The sequence below is a fragment of the Mytilus californianus genome, unplaced genomic scaffold (genome assembly GCF_021869535.1).
Source record: "Mytilus californianus isolate M0D057914Y unplaced genomic scaffold, xbMytCali1.0.p SCAF_13, whole genome shotgun sequence".
Taxonomy (NCBI): Eukaryota; Metazoa; Mollusca; class Bivalvia; order Mytilida; family Mytilidae; genus Mytilus; species Mytilus californianus.
The window spans coordinates 26,649,500-26,662,512 of NW_026262615.1; positions in this window are offsets into that span (position 1 = coordinate 26,649,500).

Genomic DNA, 13,013 nt, shown 5'->3' on the forward strand with positions numbered 1-13,013 from the left:
TCAACGAAGGTTATAAATGATTAGCAAGGATGCAAATACTAAACTTTAGAACCTTAATAAATATCTTTAACAAATGAATTCAAAATAGCAATATCTATTTAATTTAACAAACATGTACTGAATAAGTGTCATGTAAATCGTTAAATATAGAAACACGCAATTTCTATTTTTAAACAAGGGAAATAACAATTACATGATAATCCTATCTGCCAAATGTATTTAGAAACAATTTGTTTTTATAAACAATTACTAATCAGAAAAAAAAACACACACACTGAAGATAACATGTGTTTTAGTTGCAACAACTTTATTGTTAATTAACAACTGCCAACCTATACCAGAAACAAACACTGGTTTGGAACAAACTATACACTACGAACGACAACTCGACCTAGTATGTTACTCTTTTTGTTGATAATATAAACAAAAATTGATTTAAAAAAAGCGGTAATATGTAGCAATTAATAAAAATCAGAATGCCGTAGTAAAAATCATCAGGAAATTGATCTGCTTTGCCGCCCGGTGATGCCGATAAGTGAACTTGTACAAAATCATGTTTTCAGGGGAAGTGATGAATTGTCCTTGCCAAAATAACAATTAATTCAGTTATCTAACATTGCTAACATATATTGATACCACGATAATACATTGATAATAATGTCTTGTTAAATATACCTTATTATAAAAGAATGCAGCAATAGTGTCGTCATCGACGGCCAAAGAAAAAACCGTGATGATAAAGCATGTAATTCCGGAAATTGACCGTCTCCGAAAATATTAAATTCTAAAATTGAGTTATCGTTCTTTTCGCGCCAGACGACTATTGAAAAGGCTATCTATGGGCAGACAACAAGAAGAAATTAATTTCAATCTTAATCAGTTCCTTCAACCGGTTGAAATTACACAGACCCGAGTATAATTATATCCCCAATAACTCATTTGTGTTGTATGTCATTTCTCTTCTCGTATAGTGTTCGATTGTGGACGTGTTTTTTTCCGGGTCAATTGATCGAATCTTGATCGGATCTTTTGGAGTGTGACCGTTTTTTTTTTTTGACGGAATATGATGCAAAATGTAAACAAACAGAAACCGTTGGCATATTCTTGAAGGACATGAAACCCTAGCTTGAAATAAATATAATAGGTAATTAAGTATATGTGGTAAAAATATAATATTAACTACACGTTATTTGAAGTTATTTACAAGTCGAATATATCTTTAGAATACTGTTATTCCAAAATGTGAAATAAAACCATTTTGATACACAGTCGAATGCACAAATAATGGAAAATACGTTGATAGAATCTATAGATCCTTACAGTTACAGATACTTTACAGAAATATTTGTATTTGGATGAATAAGGTTAATTTGAGATCAAATTAAGTTTAATATGTCCAGGTTTTTCGAAACAGTTTGGGTTTTTTTCTAGTAGCGTCAAGGTTTTATGGAGTGAATAAACAATATTTCTATAGATTAACATTTGAATGTATAATGCATGTAAGTTACAAAAACATGAAATTTTTATAAATATAAATAAGAAGATGTGGTATGAGTGCCAATGAGACAACTCTCATCCAAGTCACAATGTATAAAAAGTAAACAATTATATGTCAAAGTACAGTCTTCAATACGGAGCCTTGGCTCATAACAAACAGCAAGATATAAAGGGTTCCAAATTAACTAGTGTAAAACAATTCAAACACGAAAACCAACGGTCTAATCTATATAAAAACGAGAAACGAGAAACACTTATGAACCACACCAACAAACGACAACCACTGAACGACTTTATACTTTTTAAAAACAAATACAAGAAGCACATACAGAAAAAATTGTTTTAAACGAGTTTGATAATGTTGTATATACACCAACAATTGTCATCCATTTGTATATGTTGTTTGGTTTATATCCATGGGAAGCTTGCATTTATGTGTTTTTTCTTTACGGAAACTAATTTTTTTTCATTTACAATTTCATAGAAATTTTTTTATGGATCCTGTGATGTAAAAGAAGAACAGTGTACAAATATTATTGTTGTGAAGATGAATCCGATCTGGCATATGCAATACTTGATCGTTCAGTAACAACAAAAAATTGACAGCTTACTTGTATAATTTATTTCTTATTTTACAAAGTCTTAAATGACAACAGGCATCACAAGAGCTTAATATTTCCACTAGCAGCTTATGATAACCGAATAGACGATAGCAACATTCTAGAATTGAATATCCATGATTTTTTTTTTTTTTATAATATACAAGGATATATTGTTTCTATAAATAAAAGGAGTCATAAACGTCAATGTGATAGCAACCTAACGAAAATTTTACAAGAGAGCATCTTGAGGGCAACAGCCAGTATTCAACAATATCCACGTGTCTACACAATATATCTAGTTCTAAATCGTTCCATGTTCATAATAATTGGGGATTATTGAAACAGAAACAATTAAAAAACTGGAATAAGACATCCATGCAATTTTCATATTTGATACCAGTTATTACACGCCTCAATTAATTCAACATGTCGGGTTTTGCTACTGAAGCAGGAACTGATGACTCCTTATGAGGACTTGAATCCACCATGAGTTTTGTGTAAGGGTTCGTTTTGCTCAGTTTTCTGTATGTTTTGATAGTATTGTTTGTCTTTTCGACATTTGTCGTTCTAGCTTTGGATTTGTCTGTTTATAGAATTTATATGATTTTTATTATCCTTTGGTGTCTTTTTTTATTTTTACAATTGACAGATTGTTTTACCATTTTGGTTCAATTTAGATATGTTTAATAGATTTCATTGAAGCTTAAGTTTTGTAGCAATTAAACTTTGAAAAGAGAGGCGGAAGATACCAAAAGGATATTTAAATTCATGAGTAGATGACAGACAGACAACGTCATGGCAAAAAACGAAAAACTAATTAAAACAAACAACATTAAACAAAGCACATAATAGAAACTGAAGACTATAAGCAACACGAACCCCACCATAAACCGGGGTTGATCTCGGGTGCTCTGGAAGGGTTATCAGATCCTGCTCTACATCTGACACCCGTCGTATTAAAGTTTAAAATGACAAATAATAAAGAAGAAACATAAAATTTTTGCAAACTAAAAAACAAAGCTAGCATAAAAAGTATATATGCTAAAAAAGCATAAAAAAATTGCAAGTCTTCTGTCGTTATTTTTATTGTCCGTTATGGTTCTATAATACTGCGACATTATGGTAAAATGTACTCACAGAAAATTTGCATTACACCAAAAAAGGGTTAAAATTGATGAACATTATAGATATATGTTTGTCGAGCTTTTAATGAAAATCTGTTAGTTACTGTCTTTCACAAAAATAAAGTAATAAAAATAATTCTCAATTTTAAAGGTCCGGAATACCTTATTTCATGATCATATTTTCTTTAAAATATAACGACTCTAGTATTCGAAAAAAAAACCCTGACATTTGAATAAATTGGTTGATAATCATGCGTAGTTTGTGTTCAAAACTTGGATTACATTAAAATAAGTTCATCATCTTTTAATAACACTGATATACTAGCGAAATAAGAGCAAATCTTTTTTATCGTATGATATTTCATTCGAAAAAAACGGTCTACACTCTAAAAAGCGGACCGATTAACTCGAAAAAAAAACACAATCCCAACCAGACACTATATATGAATAAGGAGATGTGGTATGATTGCCAATGAGACAACTAAGTAAGTGTAGTGGTAGTGCAACGTAAACGGGTTTTTCTACGTTAACGGATATTCCGTTCATATTTTGTCTCATGAAATTATACCCCGCTAGCTCAACCGTTTACTTTACTGGTAGAGAGGGGAGAGGGTTCGGCCTGTGTTTTCGCTCCAGGTCTTCGGACAGCATACTGACAATACCAAGAACCAATCAATTCAACTAATGACAGGTGTCAGAAACCTAGAAATGACAAAAGGTGACGATTGCGACATGCAATGTATTCGCTCATTTAACAAATAACAAAGATTCATAAAACAGTTTCATATTTAATAGACAAAGACAACAAAACACAAATATCGCGGTATCTCCCTATGAAATGTATTCCTTTAATGTTCAATACAATTTGAACCTCACCCAATAGGATAAAACGAGGCGATTAGTGAAAAAATACGCTATAATAAATTTACCAAGTAGAATGAGAGTGTTTGGCCTTAGTGTATGGAACACCACAGCTGTCTCATGTGGTACTCTGATATTATGTTATGTTGTTTTATTATTACTTGATGATATTTTGTCTTTACATAATATGGTTATGACATTACGAAATGATGTTTTGATATAACTCAATATGGAATAGTCATTACTTTATGATATTTCGATATTACATGATATGGTTTCGTATTGACTTGATATAGTTTTGTCATTACTCGATGTGGTTTCACCATTATTTAACATGGTTGTGTCATTAGGCAATGTGGTTTTAACATTACTTGATGTGTATGTGGCTTACCGTAATGTAGTTGTTTCATTACATGATATGATTTTGTTATTTCGTAATGATGATTTGCCAATTCTTTATATGGCTTTAACATTACATAACTTTTTATGATGTTTCAAAATTTGACGATTTTACACTGCATAATGTGTTCGTTCAAGTAATTGATGTGGTTCTATCATTCTTTGATGTGGTTATCACGTTTCTTGATGAGGTAAAACCACGTGACCATTTGGGAAAAACTAGTTCTATTTGTAAAACCGATTTCCATGTTTTATGGGCCTCGGATGAGTGTGGCCATCCATCAAGTTAGAGTTCAAATTAAAGTTCGTGTTACTGTTCGAGTTAAACTTCGAGTTAGTCTTCGATTTCGAACTAGAATTCAAGCCATATCTAGAATTAAAGATCGAGTTAGCATTGCGTTTCGAGTTTAACTTCGAGTTTGAGTCACATTTAAATGTAGAGTTCGAGTTACAATTCGACTTCAACTTTGAATTTGAGTCTCCTTTTGAGGTAGAATTCGAGTTAGACTTCGAATTTGAGTCTCATTTAGATTAAGATTTCGAGTTGAAATTCGAGTTATCTAATATGAGTTCGTATTTAAATTTTCTATCGCGGATCAAGGGCTTTTGCTCGGGCTTCCGAAAAGAGGGCTTAGGGGCAAAAGATAACCAATGTTATAGTATACAAAACACAACAGAAATTTAAATAAAGTTAGGAGATGTGGTGTGAGACAATGAGACAACTATCCAACAGAGTTTAAATTCAGTGGATGAAAGCAATTATAGGTAACCGTGCGGCCTTCAACACACCGTATAGTCGGCTATAAAAGGCCACCACGTGAAATGTGAAACAATTCAAACGAGAAAACCAACGGCCTAATTTATAACAAAACAATGTACGAAAAACAAATATGACACACACATGAACCAACGATAACCATTGAACTACAGGCTCCTGACTTGGGACAGGCACATAAAGAATGTGGCGGAGTTAAACATGTCTGTGAGCGCTCAACCCTATCATAACCTGGGACAGTATAACAGCACAACATAAGAAAAAACTGTAAAAATCAGTTGCAATTGGCTTATTTCAATAGATCGGTATGACTGAGCAATATAAATCCATTAAAATCCGGGGGTGCTCCGGAAGGGGAAGCAGATCCTGCTCAACGTGAGATACCCATAGTGTTATTTGTGGTAGTACTAACCCAGTGATTTGGTCTAATTTGGTAGGTCACATTCAAGGAAAAGAGGACGGGATTGTGGCTACGACAATTGGAGCATATCCGTCGTAACTTGTGAAACAGATATTCCAAAAAGTTTTTCTTTTCAATTTAGTATGATGTATATCAGAGAATGCAATTTATTAAAATAAAAGATTGATATTCGTATAAAAAAATTATGTTCAAATGATCATACACGCTAAAAACAATCGGAGAATTCCTATTTTATAGAATTGATGCTTTGTCACTTAGTCCGATTCCCCCGTTTCCCTGTATCTTTAGTGTGAGTTGATTAAAAGTGTCTCATGTGTAGACAATAAAGTACAATTCATTTGATTTGTGTCGAGCCTGCGACATTAATTTCGCGGAAATGAGACACAGCAAACCTATATTCCGTCGTTGGCAGTGGCGTCGGCGTCTTCATCATTTAGATCGTTAGGTTTCTCATTTGAATTGTTTTACATTTGTCATTTCGGGACCTTTTATAGCTTACTATGCGGTATGGGTTTTGCTCATTGTTGAAGACCATACAGTGACATATAGTTGTTAATTTCTACGTCATTTGGTATGTGGTGGAGAGTTGTCTCATTGGCAATCATACCACATCTTCTTATTTTTATATTAGTTTTTGTTTGCAGTAAATATTACCGAATTAAACTGTTTTGTCATGATAAATTTGTAAACCTCCATGAATTGTTATGAAACTGGTATAGGAATTAATCTTCAAGATCAAGATTAAGCATCTTCAGAAAAAACAAATTTTCAGATTTTGTTTTTTACCGATAAAAGGACTTTTACAGTCAACATTAAACTTTTACACTGACAGCAGCAATCTCAGGTGGGACATAGGGTTCCGTGAAATCCTTCACGAATTTATCATAATACTGTTTCCATTTGAGAACTAAGGATAAAAAACGGCCGGACCAAGTGGTTTTGGGATACCCCCCTTATGTCCGATATATTGTTAATTTTTTAGCACTTTTTTCTTATTTTTGTCTGCCATTCCCCTTTTTCATACCAAATAACTCTGAACAACAACTCTAACTTTAATTTGAACATTAACTCAATGGATAGCGATGTGGCACTGTTAAAGTCCACAATTCATCTAAAGTCCATAACACCGCTAAAGTCCACAACGCCGTTAAAGTCCACAAACTTTCCGCTAAAGTCCACAAAATGACCTCCGATAAAGTCCACAAAAAAACACCGTTAAAGTCCACAATAACAAGTTCCGCTAATGATTTCAAGTTTGTGGGAAAAAAATCAAAGTAGCTGCTCGTGTCTTCTTCCTCTTTATGTAAAAATCAACATAACTTTTTAAATTAAAAGTGGGGTTTTTTTACATTTTCTTAGTAGTTTACTTACTAATTATATCAAATTTTAATCACTTGCTATGCACGGATGTTCCAGACCATATGCGCATTTGGATCATACGCGTATATGTTTACTTGTGAGAAGACTGATAGAATTAAACTGAATATTTAGTTATATTTAGTTTTGACAGTTTCTCAGATATTATAAGTGATATTAAAGTCATGTATTCATCTTGCGTATTGACTGTCTGTCTGGTCTGTGTCATAGTTCCATGACCTAATTTAATGGTTCATTTATAGTCAAAGTTCTTATTTCTTGATGATGTTTGCTTCCAAGATACTTTAAGCGATAAGTTAACTTAAATTGGTATATATCATGGGATGAATTTATACGGCCTGCATGTCTATCTGAAAAGATCTATCTCACCTTGACATCATATTCACTGATCGTTGGATTGTTAATTTAATGTAATGCTTGTTGTAAAAACCTTTTTTTCACTTTCAAATAAATTCAATAATTTTATAAACACTAAAACAGGGAAGACATTTTAGTGTGTCCAGTCTTGTTATAATAATTATGTATACAATGTAGGTTCCTAAGAACGTAAATCCGATAGCAATAATCAATACAAAAATATCTGATAGAGAGTGGTGGTCTCATTGGCACTCATACCACATATTCTTATTTACACAGGTACATGGGGTCATGATGATGTATCCTGTCCTCCCCCTTTTTTACGAGGCAATAATTTGTCAAAGTTCTGATTTCAAGCCATATACATAAATAACGTTTACCTATCTATTCCTGGTCATCTATATTGACATTTTTACTTATTTGTGCTGTTTTATTATCCAGCTATTTTTTCGACTTTTATATCGATAAACTATATAAAAGTTGAAAAAATAGCTGGAGGGGAGTGCAGGATATATTATTATGACCCCATGTCCATGTGCTTATTTTTAGTAACAATTTAATTAAATCTAGCAAAATCGATTCATATTTGGAATTTCTTGTACGTGCCAGGGCCGTAACTACATTGAGGCAAATGAGGCAAATGCCTCATGTTGGAAATTAAAAAAATAATAATAATAAGTTGAAACAAAAGCTTGTCTTCATATCAAATTGTTTTCACGGCGAGTGTCTTGCAAGAAGCAAGTTCTGTTCACCCTCTGACGTCGCCCCTGTTTTTTCGGGATCAATGTTTCTCATTTATTTTTAGTTTTCAGTGTTGATGGTCTATATTGTTTGTCGTTATGTGTCTTATCTTTTCACGGGTTTGTCTTTTGTTCATTGATTGCCCTTCTTCAGGACTATTGTCTTAGCGTTGAATTTCATTTGTAAATTAGTAATTTTGTTTTAAGCTTGAGTTTTATTATATTTAAGGACCTTTCGTCTAATTTTAAAAACTACTTTAAGTTGTAAAAATATGTATCGGTTAGTCTATGAAACATTGATAATAAAAAATTAAAAAATATCGAAATAGCATAGTCGAAGTGGTCGGTAATGACGGGTGAACGGTTGTGTGGTTTGGCAATGTTAGATCTCCACCGATGTCCAGATATTGTTCGAGAAAATGTTTTGAGAAGATACGAAGCTACCGGGACATAGAAAAATTGGTCGTTTTTTCATGGAAAATTATACTTTATATTAAAGAATACAAAACTGGCTCTCTTTTCTGTTAAACTAAAAAGATGACATGGGTTAAATTAAAGTGAGACAACCAATCTCCCGGAATCAAATCATTTAAAAAGAAAAATAATGTATTGCCATATGACCTTTTACATTGAAGGGCGTAAACTTACATTAAGCCGTGTTCAGGCCCTTTAATAGAAAATAAAGGGATATGGAGTAAATGTGCATGGAAAAAAATACAAATTATCAATGAACAGGGCTTTTATTCCTGTTCTTCGTCTTGACAGTCGCTGTAGGGTCTTCAACAATGAACGAATCATTCATACCTTAAAACAATGTCAAGACGGCCCCTAGCGTCGATTTAAGCGGTACTTAAAGTAGCTGTGAATAAATTTCAAAAATGTAGCAATGAGGTCTTAAGAACAGCTTTCCTGAGTGTACCCTGAGTGTACCCTTTCTATCCCAGTTAGGAATTACATCAATTTGTAATTAAAATGTGTTATAAAAACTTAATTCATATAGTTGTATCAATGATAATCAGCCCCTCTTAAATTAATTTTAAAAAAAACATGATTGACAGGTATAATACGTTTTTCCTACAATCAGAAACTCAAAAAAAAAACAAAAAACAAAAAACAAAAAACAGCAGCCGCACACTTAACTATGTGAATTACGATTTTTGCTTTATCCTACATATCGGTCTTTTGATATTGTCCCTAAAAACTAAAAGTCTTACACTGAATCTATATATGTTGCTATGAGACCAGAATATTGTCAAAAAAATAATTCAAACAAAACTTGCGTTTCAGATTAAGAAAGGGTCCGGGAAACGCTCATAATGCACGATTTTGCGTAATTTTTTCCACAGCTTCTGGGGGACTTGAGCGGACCCCAGACCCCTCGCCGGAAATTTTTTAGCCTCGTTCCGCTCGGCGAATAATTTTGCCTCACTTTTAACAGAGGCTAGTTACGGCCCTGCGTGCTCGTGTTTTTAAACAGCAACTAAAAAACAAAGACGTTAGGCACGATATTGGTGTCACTTTTAGTAACGTTGTATGTTAACGTCAAAGTCTTGTACTATTGGCGTGTTGTCATATTGCCTTCCCGTATAGGCTTTAAACTCATTGTTTCTGTTAATAAAAGGCGATATGGATAAACATCATGTTCTTTTAGAATACGTGAGGTATACGTATTGTGTTCTATGAACGAAAGAAGATGTGGGATATTTAGTAAATGGTCAGAAGGATTTGTCACCTACAATTTGTTGTTACATATATATCACGAAAATCAAAATTGGTACCAACAGAAGCTGAACTCTCATAGGTTTATTTGTTTATTTGGTAATATATTTATTGTGAAGCGTTAATTATCAATAATTTCTGATGATATAAACACAAAGTTTACTTTTTATCTTTAATTATTTGCATCAGGAGAAAAACAAAAATTACCGAACAAAATTATGACCAAATAAAAAAAATATATTTTCAGACAATTCTACGTCTTTCAACACATGGTTTGTGAAAATCCAACTAGAAATGCCGTCAAATGTAGTTTTGTTTAAAAAAAATATGATTTTTATATTCACTGACCGATTTATCTGTGTGTTGAGAAATCCAGAACTAATAAAAATATATGTATACTAGCATTGGAGGGTGTGAATATAGGATAAAGGCAATAGGAACGTTAATCTTGGTTTGAGACTGAACACCAACAATTGTGGAACTATCATATAGTCATAATGATAGATAAAATGTACGTCACATCAAAGTTCACGGTATCGCATTCAGAGTTCATTTCCTATCTTAGATCGCTCGGCAAACAAGGCCTCGGAAATTATTCAACTAATAGAAAAAATATGTGGTATGATTGCCGATGAGACAATTGTCTACCAGATAATTTAACAGCTATAATTATAGATCACCGTACGGCCCTCAACAATGAACAAGATATACAGCAACAAACAGAATGTTATATTGGAAAGAGGAACACATTTCAACGAAGGGAAATAAAAAATATATTATAAATTCATATTTTATGTATTCTCTTAGTAAAATAGATATGTTTCACAAACACCATAACGCAACATACGTTGCCTATAATATAGTGAACGTCAAATTAGCGATGCTGTGATATTTTGGTAGACCACCATGCGACCGCTTTATTTTGATGCTTTGTACATTACTCTTTATTTTATTGTTTATTTTTTATCAAAATGTTTCTTTTGCAAAGGAATTTGACATTTTGGTGATGTTTTTCGAAAAAAAAACTGATCTTGTTTTTACTCTTTTTGAAGATTTGTAACAAATTGTCCTTAATAATTCAAAGAAAAAATGAAGACGCTTTCATTGTGACATTTTCTGTGGTAGACATCCATTCAACGCATCGATATTCGATACTAATCGATAAAAATATAATTTAGAGTATAAAATATTTTCTTTTTTATTTGGAATTTATCATACTGGCTTCATTTCTCCGTTCTGAAATGCATAAAAATATTTGTTGTTGCTTTCTATAACCAACACCGAAATTACTAACGTAAAACGTTGGTTAAAAGTTTTGTGACAGGAGACCTTTGGGGATTCATATGCTTAGTATTTTTTTGTTTTATGTTATAATTAAGATTGTTGTCCGAATGAATGCCGTTCAAATGTTATAGATTGGGAGGCATGTTACATTTTCTGACTAGATGAACAGTTTTGCACATTTTTAATCAATATTGATAATTTCTCTATAGAACCAGTTTTTGTAAACGTTGTTGTGACAGTGTACTTTGGGATTGGTTTTCTGGTAATGATGTCGAAATGTCGCTCATTTACATCGGATTTCTTTGCTTTCAAAGAGTTTTCCAAACTTGTCTTACAAAAGGATATGCGCTACGCATCATAAATTTGAGAATATAATATTTTCGCTATAAATGCATTTTGAACTGTTGTGCCGTAAGGAAGTGATACTTTTCTATGGTGTCTTCAATCAAAAATGACTTCTTTCAAGGCCTGCTCGGTCCGAAAATTGCGTTATTTCCGTTTTACACACATGTCTTCCTAAGCCCCAATGTTCCTCTTCCAAATAGTATAGCATTATTATGTTTATATACCTATAAGTACCCGAAAAAAGAAGGAATACTCGAAGAACAACATTAATATGTTACCCGTCTAAACGAAAAATATGAGAATTTTCTTGTTAGTATTCGGAAAACTGAATGACTAGACCAAATAAAAACCGATAAGCTATTTGTAACTTAATTTCTGAGGTGCTTTAAAATTTTTTTACACAAAATAACCCTTGATCTTTCCTGTATTTTTCTTATTTAAAGCCGATTTTTTGTGTAATTGCACGTAACGTCATTATTTCATTAGTTACGTCAAAAAGTGATTATATACAAAAAATAATAATAAAAAAAAAAACAGTACTTGAAGAATGCAGTAATTATGTTAAATAAATAACTAACGAATTTACTATGACTAGATAAGTTTTTTAAATTGATTTCCAAATTGGCCTGTTTGATTCACTGATCGGATCATCATAATACAAAGATCAAATTAATGGAACAAAATCTTCTACAGACACTGTAGTTTTTTTCATTTATCAAACTGATAAAAAAATATCTACCAAGAACAAACGCTCATGCTTTGTATTGTACTAACGGGGGAAAAAAAGCGAATGGATTTTTAATTTAATGATAAAAAAAAAATGTGTGGACTTTAACGGTGATTTTTTGTGGACTTTAGCGGAACTTGTTATTGTGGAATTTAACGGCGTTTTCTTGTGGATTTAAGCGGAGGTCATTTTGTGGACTTTAGCGGCGTTATGGACTTTAGCGGAAATTTGTTGTGGACTTTAGCGGTGTTGTGGACTTTAGATGAATTGTGGACTTTAACGGTGCCACATAGCGACACTCATCCGAAGTACATTAAACAAACGACATATGGAAATCGGTTTGAAAATAGAACTATTTTTTTTCCAAAATGGTCGCGTGGTTTTACCTCATCAAGTAATGTGATAACCACATCAAAGGATGACAGGACCACATCAAATACTGGAACGAACACATCATGTAGTGTGAAATCGTCAAATTTTGAAATATCATTATGTAATGTTAAAGTCATATAAAGAATTGGCAAATCATTATTACGAAATAACAAAACCACATCATGTAATGAAACACCTACATTACGGTAAGCCACATACACATCAAGTAATGTTAACCACATTGCCTAATGACACAACCACATTAAATTATGGTGAAACCACATCAAGTAATGACAAAACCATATTAAGTAATGACAAAACCATATTAAGTAATATCAAAACATCATTAAGTAATGTCAATGCCATATTATGTAAAGACAAAATATCATCAAGGAATAATTAAACCACATAAC